Here is a 12,773-nt window from a genome sequence, read left to right as displayed (position 1 = left end):
GTCATGTGGGTAAGCGGTTTGCTGATGTCAACGTTGTGAACAGAGTGCCCCGTGTTGGTGGGGTTAGGAATAAGGAATATGGGCTGGAATAAGCTACAGACAAACTCAATTGCATTTTATCAATGGCAATTTGAATGAAGAGATACCGTTACGAGATCCTGAGGCCCATTGTCATGCCATTCATCCGCCACCAATACCTCATGTTTAAGCTTGATAATGCATGGCCCAATGTCACAAAGATCTGTTCACAATTCCTGGAAGCTGAACATTTCCCAGTTCTTCCATGGCCTCCATACTCACCAGCATGTCAACAATTGAGCATGTTTCAGATGCTCTGGATCAACGTGTACGACAGCGTGTTCCAGTTCCCGCCAATATCCACCAACTTTGCACGGCCATTGAAGAGAAGTGGGACAACATTCCACAGGCCTGATCAACTGTATGTGAAGGAGATGTGCCAAGCCTAATGAGGAAAAGGGTGGTCCCACCAGATCCTGACTGGTTTTCTGATACCCGCCCCTAGCTTTTTTTTTTAAGGCATCTGTGACCAACAGATGCATATGTACTCCCAGCCATGTGAAATCCTTTGACTAGGGCCTATATATGAACTGTAACTCAGTAAAATCTTTGAAATAATTGCATGTCGCATTTATATTTTTGTTCAGGGGAGGTGAAAGATGCAAAAAAAACTTAAGGCTAGTGGTGTCGTGCAATGCGACATGCACTGCAGAACAAATAGGAATGTTAATTTGGTCAGGTTTCTGTAGGGTGACAGTGGTGATTAAGGAGAGTGAGGACAGGTGTGGAGACTGATGAGCAATGAGTAGCAGCAGATGCTTGTTGAGGAGCTGCATTCAAGTCTGGTCCTCGCTCCAGAATTTCTGTCAACTCTTAACACCATTTCACGAGTTTAAGGACCAGACATGAAACAGGTTTAGAATATTTGAGGAAATGGAATGGATTTTAGAATGTGGATACAGGGTGAATGAGAATGGACCATTTGAAGCAGAGGGCTGCAGATGAAGGATCCGGGGTGTGGACTCCGTAGAGCAGAGATCATCAACTATATGTAGATTAAGCCACGGGCTGACTTTTTTCTTGAGTGGATGGTCAGGAGACCAGAACATAATTACAAATACATGTGTAGACTGCAAATTGACCACTAGAAGCACAAACATATGACTGAAACAATTTCAAACCATACTTATATTTGTATACGATCAGTGTATATCTCTCACACATGGGAATACTTCAGAACAGATTTCCTAAATAAATTAATCACTTGGAGCTGATTAGCTGTTTCACCATTATTTTATGTCCAACAAAAATACTTTTGGGGCGCCCAAATAAAAATCACCCACGGGCCAAATTCAGCCTGCAGGTTGAGGAACTCTGTTGTAGCATTTGGCTTGGAGTCTCAGGTAGACATCAGGGCGTGGTAGTTAGACTGCTGTGGTGATGGAAATCCCCCCCAGGAGATCCTTGGTAGAACTTAAGAGATACTAGCTGGAGTGATCCCATTTTTATTTTTTATAACTCAATACCACTAGTGTTACTCAACATGCACTGCAGAAGAGAGATGAGGAATGTTAGTTTGGTCAGGTTTAAGTAGGGTGGCAGTGGTGCTTAAGGAGAGTGAGGACAGGTGTGGAGGCTGATTGGCAATTAGTAGCAGCTGGTGCTTGTTGAGTTGCTAGGGAGCTGCATTCAAGTCATCTATTTAAAGTGTTGCATTCAAGTCTGGTCCTCTCTCCTCATTTAAAAAAAATTCTTAACACCATTAAAAGTGATAGATATATGAGCAAAGCACGATAATACATTAATGTAGGAGACATTGTATTCATTTGTTTATATTCATTCTCCCTCCCAACCTGCCCTTTAAATTATTATACTGTCTGCCACTGCCAAACAGTCAGGGGTGCCTGTGAAGAGACACTTGCTAAAACCCCACGGTACCTCTCATAAAGTTAGCTTGTCTCCAAGCTAACTTTAATCTGATCTCCAGGGGAAAGATTTCACGCAGGCACTGATTCGCTGCCATTCCAACCACAAAGGGAAAACTTACTTTCATATAATTTCATTGGAGCATTCTGTGTAGTACTCAGTTTTTCAGAGTACACCACCACCATATTAAGTATTTATTACTAATATACTGGGCACACACAGATTATTGAAGCCCTCAGGATATCACAAGATGTGGTGTTTTGCTGTTTCGTATATTTTGTGGACTGATCACAGGAGGTTGGTGGCACCTTAATTGGGGAGGACAGGCTTGTGGTAATGCCTGGAGTGGTTATGGGGGAAATGGTATCAAGCACATGGTTTGATGCCATTCCATTCACTACGTTCCAGCATTTATTATGAGCCGTCTTCCCCTCAGCAGCCTCCACTGGTACTGATTAAGTAAAAAAAAAATATTGCATCACTTTATCTTACACAGAACAATTTTAACTGTATGATCAAAGGAGATAACAATGGTGATCAGTCTTATTTGAGGATATATAAGCTACTACACCCATTCTAATTGTAGTGTAGCCAATACGTTTTGTATTTTGAGTGTAATTCAAGTGAATTCTACCTCTCCTTTTGTAGTTTTTGCTTCACTGTTTCTCAAAACAAAAATAACCTCAGCCGTATTAAAATACTTGCCTTGATATATATATATTTGAAACTCTATGAAATCATGACAGTGTGTCGGAGACAAGACCGTGGACAATAGGAAGGAAGATGTGGCAGACAGACAATCTATTTAAACACAGTTTTGGTGTGGACAAGAACTAGAGTATACAAACCCAACATTTTAAATTGTGTGTCTCCAATGTTCCCAGCATATCACATTGTGCCAAACAGAAAACTGCTAACAAGCTAGCAACATAAGTGGCTATTGATTTAGTTTTACTGAAATAGTGTCTTGGTCCCTGTTCTTTTGTTTTTGTGAAATCTCGTCCCATAATCTGTCATATAGCCATCTGGCTCAACTCTAGCTAACTCCCGATCCAACTTTCTCTCCAACTTTATGTTGTTGCCTGAAAACATGTTTTCTGTCGTGTGGACACTACACAACTTTTAACAATTCCAACTTCCTCCGGGTGTGACCCTAATTTCTCCATAGATTCCCCTGTGTTCAATGCAGACAACGATAAACCATCATCCATGTCCCTGTTGGATTGTCATGTGCATTTTCCCTCTATTGCTCTCGTGGTGTCCCTCTGAACATGGTGGTGGCAAATACATCTGCTGCTCTTTTCTAGAGTGTCCATGTCCCCTGGGCAACTTCTTGGAATAACTGGACCTCCTCTTGTCACCACTTGAAGAGAATAACCCTTTGATGGCATCAAGGACACTTCAAACGTCCTGACCCTGATAACTTCTCAAAGCTTCTCTCTTTCAAAACCATTCTCACATGCTCTTACGCACAAAGCCCAAACCCTACAAGTGGCATATGTTTTTCGCACATCACTGATCTCTCTTAAACTCATCTTTCACTCCCCCCTGATGATTCAGATAACTTTTTTGTCCCCCTCTCCTCTCCTCCTCTTTGCCTCTTCTCTCTCCTCGCTGGCTTCCAACGTTTACCCAAGAGGACCTGGTGGATGTTTTGCATAGTATCGTGTGGTTTTCTACTCAGTATTCAAGGCTATTGGATTTCTTTGCAAGATACGGTGCATGCATCTTTTCTGCACTGGTTTATCTCCTCCCATATTGCTGCAGACATGACTACGATTAGAGTCCCAAGATCTGATTACCATTTACATAACACATTGTTATCATATCATTTCAATCCAAAATACACTATTCAAATGGTGGTACAAGAGAGCTGTATCAGTTAATTCATTAAGTCGAGAAATAAAATAAAACGTAATAAATGAAACCGTTCACTTCAGCTCACATCAAACATGAATTCCTACCTACGTAAACCTTTTATTGAAGACTAAACATGAGGTTAATGTGACTACTTCCTGTACTGGCCATTTTAGATTGTCATTATTTACAAAAATATGGTATATCAAACAGCTCCTTTGAAGTCCAGACCACTTGAGAAAGACTGACACACATCTCTCCCCTCCACTCCCCTCCTCTCCCCTCCACTCCCCTCCTCTCCCCTCCACTCCCCTCCACACTCTTCAAGGTATTAATTGAGCCTTTAGTATTGCTATTGATTGTTTGCCAAGTTCAATACCATTACACTAGTTGGCCACCCACATTCCATCAATGAGGCTTCAGCAACAAGATTTTTGTAGAAACCTTGTATCGTATCTAACCCCCTTGCAATGACTTAATAAAGTGGTTGTATCCCTGTCATCTTCAAATGTTGAGAACCCCAAAAATCTACTTTTAAAGGGATAGTTTGGGATTTTGGCAATAAGGCCCTACATACTGGACGCATGATACATAACAATGGTATCAACAAGTTGATCTGACTGGGGAAGTAGATAAAGGGCCTCATTGCCAAAATACCGAACTATCCCTTCGAGGCCACACAGTGCAGCTTCAGATGAGTCATAGCCAATAAGAAGCCCTCTTTTGCCCTCTTATTGTTTCATGGCCTAAAGCATCGAAGAGATCTAGAAAGCCAGTCCTTTTATATTTCTTTATTTTTGGACAATCCTCCTTACAATTTCTCGGCCCTGAGGATACTGTGAGTCAATTCTCACTTTCCATACTTCGGTTTAAAATGTAACTTAACTTGACGGTCTTGAAGACTGAGAAGATTAAGAGCACTATGGTGAGGATACTCACTTGTCTTTTATAAATCATTATAAATCTATGATTTATTGTGAAATTGTAACGATGTTCCTCCTCCTCTTCATACGAAGAGGAGGAGTAGTGATTCGACCAACGTGCAGCGGGTTGTGAATACATAATGATTTATTTGAAAACAAAACGACGAAACACGAAATAACACTTAGAAATATAAAATAACAAAACGAACTAAACAGACCTGGACTACGAACTTATATACAACGAAGAACGAACGAACAAGTACTGATTACAAACAAAACGAACTCACGATACAGTCCCGTATGGTGCAACAAACACTGACACAGGAAACAATCACCCACAAACAAACAGTGAGAACAACCTACCTTAATATGACTCTCAATCAGAGGAAACGTCAAACACCTGCCTCTAATTGAGAGCCATACCAGGCAACCCAAAACCAACATAGAAACAGAAAACATAGACTACCCACCCAAACTCACGCCCTGACCAATAAACACATACCAAAACACAGAAAACAGGTCAGGAACGTGACAGAACCCCCCCCTCAAGGTGCGAACTCCAGGCGCACCAGCACAAAGTCTAGGGGAGGGTCTGGGTGGGCATCTGACCACGGTGGTGGCTCAGGCTCTGGGCGAGGTCCCCACCCCACCATAGTCAATCCCAGCTTCCGTATTCCCCTCTGAATGACCACCCTCCTATTCCACCCACTTAATTTAAAGGGTACCGTTGAGATAAGGGGCAGCACCGGGATAAGGTAGCTCAGGACAGAGAGATAGCTCAGGACAGAGAGGTAGGTCAGGATAGAGAGATAGCTCAGGATAGAGGGGCAACTCCGGACTGAAGGGCAGCTCCGGACAGAGAGACAGCTCTGGACTGAGGGGCAGTTCAGGATTAATGGCAGCTCTGGGCTGAGGGGTAGCTCATGGCTGGCTGACGGCTCTGGACGCTCATGGCTGGCTGACGGCTCTGGACGCTCATGGCTGGCTGACGGCTCTGGACGCTCATGGCTGGCTGACGGCTCTGGACGCTCATGGCTGGCTGACGGCTCTGGCAGATCCTGTCTGGTTGGCGGCTCTGGCAGATCCTGTCTGGTTGGCGGCTCTGGCAGATCCTGTCTGGTTGGCGGCTCTGGCAGATCCTGTCTGGTTGGCGGCTCTGGCAGATCCTGTCTGGTTGGCGGCTCTGGCAGATCCTGTCTGGTTGGCGGCTCTGGCAGATCCTGACTGACGAATGGCTCTAGCGGCTCCTGACTGACTAACGGCTCTGATGGCTCGGGACAGACGGGCGGCTCTAATGGCTCGGGACAGACGGATGGCTCAGACGGCGCTGGGGAGACGGATGGCTCAGACGGCGCTGGGGAGACGGATGGCTCAGACGGCGCTGGGGAGACGGATGGCTCAGACGGCGCTGAGGAGACGGATGGCTCAGATGGCGCTGAGGAGACGGATGGCTCAGATGGCGCTGCGGAGACGGATGGCTCAGATGGCGCTGCGGAGACGGATGGCTCTGGCTGATCCTGTCTGGCGGAAGGCTTTGGCTGCTCCTGTCTGGCGGAAGGCTCTAGCGGCTCCTGTCTGGCGGAAGGCTCTAGCGGCTCCTGTCTGGCGGAAGGCTCTGTAGGCTCATGGCAGACGGGCGGCTTTGCAGGCTCATGGCAGACGGGCGGCTTTGAAGGCTCAATACAGACGGGCAGTTCATGCGGCGCTTGGCAGACGGACAGTTCAGGCGCCGTTGGGCAGACGGCAGACTCTGGCCGGCTGAGACGCACTGTAGGCCTGGTACGTGGTGCCGGAACTGGAGGCACTGAGCTTGAGACACGCACCACAGGGAGAGTGCGTGGAGGAGGAACAGTGCGTACAGGGCTCTGAGGACGCACATGAGGCTTGGTGCGTGGTGCAGGCACTGGTGGTACTGAGCTGGGGCGGGAAGGTGGCGCCGGATATACCGGACCGTGTAGGCGTACTGGCTCCCTTGAGCACTGAACCTGCCCAACCTTACCTGGTTGTATGCTCCCCGTCGCCTGACCAGTGCGGGGAGGTGGAATAACCCGCACCGGGCTATGTAGGCGAACCGGGGACACCATGCGTAAGGCTGGTGCCATGTAAGCCGGCCCGAGGAGACGTACTGGTGGCCAGATATGTAGGGCCGGCTTCATAACATTTGGCTCAATGCCCAATCTAGCCCTACCAGTGCGGGGAGGTGGAATAACCCGCACCGGGCTATGAACACGTACAGGAGACACCGTGCGCCTACTGCGTAACACGGTGTCTGCCCGTACTCCCGCTCTCCACGGTTAGCCTGGGAAGTGGGCGCAGGTCTCCTACCTGCCCTCGGCCCACTACCTCTTAGCCCCCCCCCAAGAAATTTTTGGGTAGTACTCACGGGCTTTTCGGGCTTCCGTGCTAGACGCGTCCCCTCATAACGCCGGTTCCTCTCTCCGGTCTTCTCCGCTCTCCGAGCTGCCTCCAGCTGTTCCCATGGGAGGCGATCCTTTCCAGCCAGGATCTCCTCCCATGTGTAGCAACCCTTACCGTCCAAAACATCCTCCCATGTCCATTCCTCCTTCTTGCGCTGTCGTTGCTGTCCGTTAACCCGCTGCTTGATCTGGGTTTGGTGGGTGATTCTGTAACGATGTTCCTCCTCCTCTTCATACGAAGAGGAGGAGTAGTGATTCGACCAACGTGCAGCGGGTTGTGAATACATAATGATTTATTTGAAAACAAAACGACGAAACACGAAATAACACTTAGAAATATAAAATAACAAAACGAACTAAACAGACCTGGACTACGAACTTATATACAACGAAGAACGAACGAACAAGTACTGATTACAAACAAAACGAACTCACGATACAGTCCCGTATGGTGCAACAAACACTGACACAGGAAACAATCACCCACAAACAAACAGTGAGAACAACCTACCTTAATATGACTCTCAATCAGAGGAAACGTCAAACACCTGCCTCTAATTGAGAGCCATACCAGGCAACCCAAAACCAACATAGAAACAGAAAACATAGACTACCCACCCAAACTCACGCCCTGACCAATAAACACATACCAAAACACAGAAAACAGGTCAGGAACGTGACAGAAATACTGTGTTGTTGTGTCTCGTTTGCAGTCAGACATCATTAATAACTTCTTGTCAATATGGGGGCGCTGTTTTCACTTTGTAAAAATTCGTTCCCAAATTAAACTGCCTCATACTCAATTCTTGCTCGTACAATATGCATATTATTATTACTATTGGATAGAAAACACTCTCTAGTTTCTAAAACTGTTTGAATTATATCTGTGAGTAAAACAGAACTCAAGTTGGAGCAAACTTCCTGTCAGGAAGTGAGAAATCTGAAATCAGGCACTCTGTTCCAGGGTCAGTTTATTAATTTGCATGTATTCTATTGGTCGACATGCACTGCATATGCCTTCCCCTAGATGTCAGCAAGCAGTGAGAATTGGAATGGAGTTGCTAGGCAGATCTGAGGCCATATAAAGGGTCTTGGAACGTGGGGTGCACTCTTTTCAACGTTCGCCATGACGCGAGACAGACCTCAGGATGGCATTCTGGAAAGCTCTCGTTATAGGCCTTAGATATATCCGGCTCTGATTTTATTCGATATAGGTGTTAAAAACGTCATAATGTAGTTATTTTAAACCGAGTTATATCATTTTATATCAGTATATTGCGATTTTCGGAATTTTCTTTGTGCTGCGTAATGAAGAGTTGGACACGTCTGGGCCACATAGCTAATGTTTGCTGCTAATTCCTAAGCTGAAGACTACATTCTTCAGCCGGAGCAACGATTATTCTGGACAAAGGACAACTTGCCCAAGATTCTGATGGAAGCTCATCAAAAAGTAAGAACTATTTATGATGTTAATTCGTTGTTCTGTTGAAAAATGTTGACCTACTATTCCGCCATTAATTTCGGTGCGGTCTCGCTTTAACGCACGCTGTATGTCGTAGTAACGTTAATTTTAAAAATCTAACACAGCGGTTGCATTAAGAACTTATGTATCTTTCATTTGCTGTCCAACCTGTATTTTTTAGTCAAGTTTATGATTAGTTATTGATTAGATTAGGTGCCTCTCCCAAGATTTCTCCTGACATTTTCTTTGCAGCTTGGCTACTATTCTCATTGTAGAACCACGATTTGTGCCGCTAAATATGCACATTTTCGAACAAACAATATATGTATTGTGTAATATGATGTTATAGGACTGTCATCTGATGAAGTTTTGAGAAGGTTAGTGAAAAATGTAATATCTTTTGCTGGTTTATTCGTTATCGCTAACGTGCATGAATCAATGCTGCTGTGTGGTTGGCTATTGTAGTAAGCTAATATAATGCTAAATTGTGTTTTCGCTGTAAAACACTTAAAGAATCTGAAATATTGGCTGGATTCACAAGATCTTTGTCTTTCATTTGCTGTACGCTGTGTATTTTTCATAAATGTTTTATGATGAGTATTTAGGTAATTCACGTTGCTCTCTGTAGTTATTCTAGTTGCTTTGGTGAGAGTTGTGATGGTGGCTGCAATGTAAAACTATGATTTATACCTGAAATATGCACATTTTTCGAACAAAACATATGCTATACAATAAATATGTTATCAGACTGTCATCTGATGAAGTTGTTTCTTGGTTAGTGACTATTTATATCTTTATTTGGTCGAATTTGTGATAGCTACCTATGCAGGGAAAAAATGGTGGAGAAAAAAAAGTTGTGTCTTTTGCTATGGTGGTTAGCTAATAGAAATACATATTGTGTCTTCCCTGTAAAACATTTTAAAAATCAGAAATGATGGCTGGATTCACAAGATGTGTATCTTTCATTTGGTGTCTTGGACTTGTGATTTCATGAACATTTTATTATATGATATCCCTGTGGCTTTAGGCTAGGCTATGCCTAGTAAGCTTTTTTGATGGGGGGGATCCCGGATCCGGGTTTGTGACTCGTTAGAGGCTAAATGTCACCTAATTTCACCTCATCATGTCAATTTAGAATTAAGTGGATTATCATTGGTCCTCTCTTCTGCTCACACAGTACTTCACCCTTACTTCCTGTGCATGATGCTGAATAACTTTAAGCTATTGAGAATTTATCATTATAAAGGCCTTTCTTCAAAAAAATGTTCACACAAAAGGCCATAGAGTTTCAGCATTGGCATCGTGCCACAATTCGATGTAGGGCATCAAATAATACATCTGCATTGTATACAATCACAGCCTCCAACAGTCATGACATGTAGCTGAAACAGATGTGTTGACTGCTTGGTGTCAGTTTTTCCACCCAATGCTGCAGACACACTTCTACTTGGGAAATAATTACTATTCATTAAAGCTAGCTGTCAGATTCTCTGTCTCCCCTCCCTCCCCAGATGTCCTTCAGCAATCCCAGCACCTGTCATTCTGTCAGCCCTCAGTCAGCCTATCGATTCACAGATCTTTACCCAAGCACAGAATGCTTGCATGCAAATTTCTCTCTCCCTCTTCTTCTGGGCTGACCTTTATTTCTTAAAGAGTTTTTGGCAGGGATAAATAAACCACCATGAACTTTATTCAATTTAAATATTACTCTTCTTCTCATTCAGACCAGACATTTGTCAGGTACTAATATGTATTGATTTGCGGTTGTATCCACGACGACAGTCCAAAGTAAAGTTTGCACCTCACTGCAGAGTAACATTGCAATAACAACACATATATCAGTGAAGGCTGCTGGGAGGAGCTGTAGGAGGACTGCCTCATTGTAATGCCTGGAATGGAATAAATGGAACGGTATCAAACACAAACATATGGAAACCACGTTTGACTCCGTTCCTTTTATTCCGTTCCAGCCATTACAATGAGCCCGTCCTCCTATACCTCCTCCCAGCAGCCTCCACTGACATCAAAAGTAGTCAGAATTAAATATCATTATCAGAACACATACGCAGCTGAAAAAAGGTAACATATGCCAATGTCTTTCGATTGCATATCTGAAATACCGTGTATCCAATTCATTGTTTTTATATGGAGAGAATACAAAGGAATGCAAACTTAGTTGTTCTTTTTTATTATTTAATATAAGAACATTTACATCCTGTTAAAACATTGAGAGAAACAAATATTTTTGATCAAACAATAATAAAAAGTTAAACGGTTCTTTACAGAGCCAACCAGTAAGCATATCAGTATGTTTGTGTATGTAGCGCCTCATTCAGTATGTACAGATACAAATACATAAAACATGATCATATAATCAAATATAATTCTTTCAGCTGGATACTGAGCTGATATTTCATATTCTTGATTGAGCTGTGTGGAGTAGAGTCTGATCAAAGTGGATGGAGTCAACCTAAGAATATTTACATTCAGCACTTTGGTTCTGGACATTTGTAGCTTTCAGGGCCAAAACAACATCTTATTCTATAACCATACAGAAGTTGAAGGCGTTTAGGAAATATTTGTACATTTTTCGAACGACAATTACCTTTCATACTGTACGGAAAAATTGCTTGGGTTAATTATGTCAGGAATAGTACAAGCTAGACATACAGAGAGTTTGTTGCTTATTTCTTGAATGGCTCGTATAAGTAGTGTACTTTACAGCATAGGTACTTACATGGTAGAAATATAGGAACAAGTTATAACTGTAATTATATCAGAGATAAATGTATATAATTGATCATTGTAAGTGTTCACAACTTGTTCAAATCTTTAAACCATGTTACTACCACCTTTATATATAGTTTGATTTTGATGGTAGCAATACTGATATAGAAAATGTAATTAAATAAAGGCAGCTAAAGATGACATTCAAATCAAACTGTAATGATAACCTCTTATAGTGGTGCCATTCTCTCATATCATTACCCATTGAAAAGCTAAGATCGGCTCCCTGTGGAAAGAAAGATGTCCCCCACATATCAAATAAGTTATAAACCATAATAGTGAGGTCATGCCTCTCTGAGGCCTAAGGACATTGGCACCAGTCCCAAGACTTGCACACCAGACAAACAGGCCACTGCTAAGTGACAGTGTTGGCATTGTGGAAGACCCTTTACTTCCACAGGGATATTTACATGTCAGGCGTCCTCTCACCAATGGAAAATGGATAGAGCACACGTGAAAAGAGTTGTCCAGCCTTGAACATGGTGGCCATAAAAAGCTCAAGGACGGCCGCCGTTAACAATGAAGTGCCTCAAATGTTAAAAGAAGTCCAATGTGGCAGAATTGGAAGAAATTGAAACAAATCACACCACTGATTGACATAAAAGAATACAGAGTTTGAAAGAAGAACATCTGGGTGGTATGATAAGTGCTGTGTGCTGGCAGCCATGCTAACCGTCAGTTACTGTCCTATGGACTGAGGCAGTCAGAGGCAGTCAAAGGCAACAAACAGAAAGGAATACATGGCAAATAAATGCTCTATGAAATCATCTGCTGTACTCAGTGTACTGTCTATCATGTAACGAGAGGCTAGCCAATCAAGTCAAGGAGAGTTAATGCATTCATTTGCATGCTTAGATTTTAGACTGATATGCAAGTGGATGTGGAATTGGAGTGGAATGTTTGAATGTTTCTATTATATGATAATGTCCATAGTAATGAAATTGGAATAGTACATTGTATTTGTTGTTGATAATGTTTATAGTTTCTCTCTCTCTCTCTCTCTCTCTCCCCCTCTCTCTTTCTCTGTGTGCTAATAATAATCTATTCTCCAGACACGTTGTATTTCTAACATTTCCCTGAACCTATAATCCAAATTGTAATTGATGACTGTACTACATGACCTACACTGGTACAGGCAAAAAAGAAGTACAAGAACCAGATTTTATTTGACCAATACCACAATACCTCAATTCAATTATTGGACTCTCAAAACATAATAAATCATTGGAGAAAAATTGCCAACCCCATTTCCCTCATTTTCTTGTGGGAATGTTTGAAATGTTTACACAGCATAATAGACCCTCCTTGATTGATTGGGTGTCCTTCACTGTCCTGACGATTAGCTGAAGGGCAAGTGGTGATTTCTAGATGACATCAAGATAA

This window comes from Salvelinus namaycush, chromosome 25 (assembly GCF_016432855.1).
Source record: "Salvelinus namaycush isolate Seneca chromosome 25, SaNama_1.0, whole genome shotgun sequence".
NCBI classification, from domain to species: Eukaryota; Metazoa; Chordata; class Actinopteri; order Salmoniformes; family Salmonidae; genus Salvelinus; species Salvelinus namaycush.
This window is presented reverse-complemented; position numbering follows the sequence as displayed.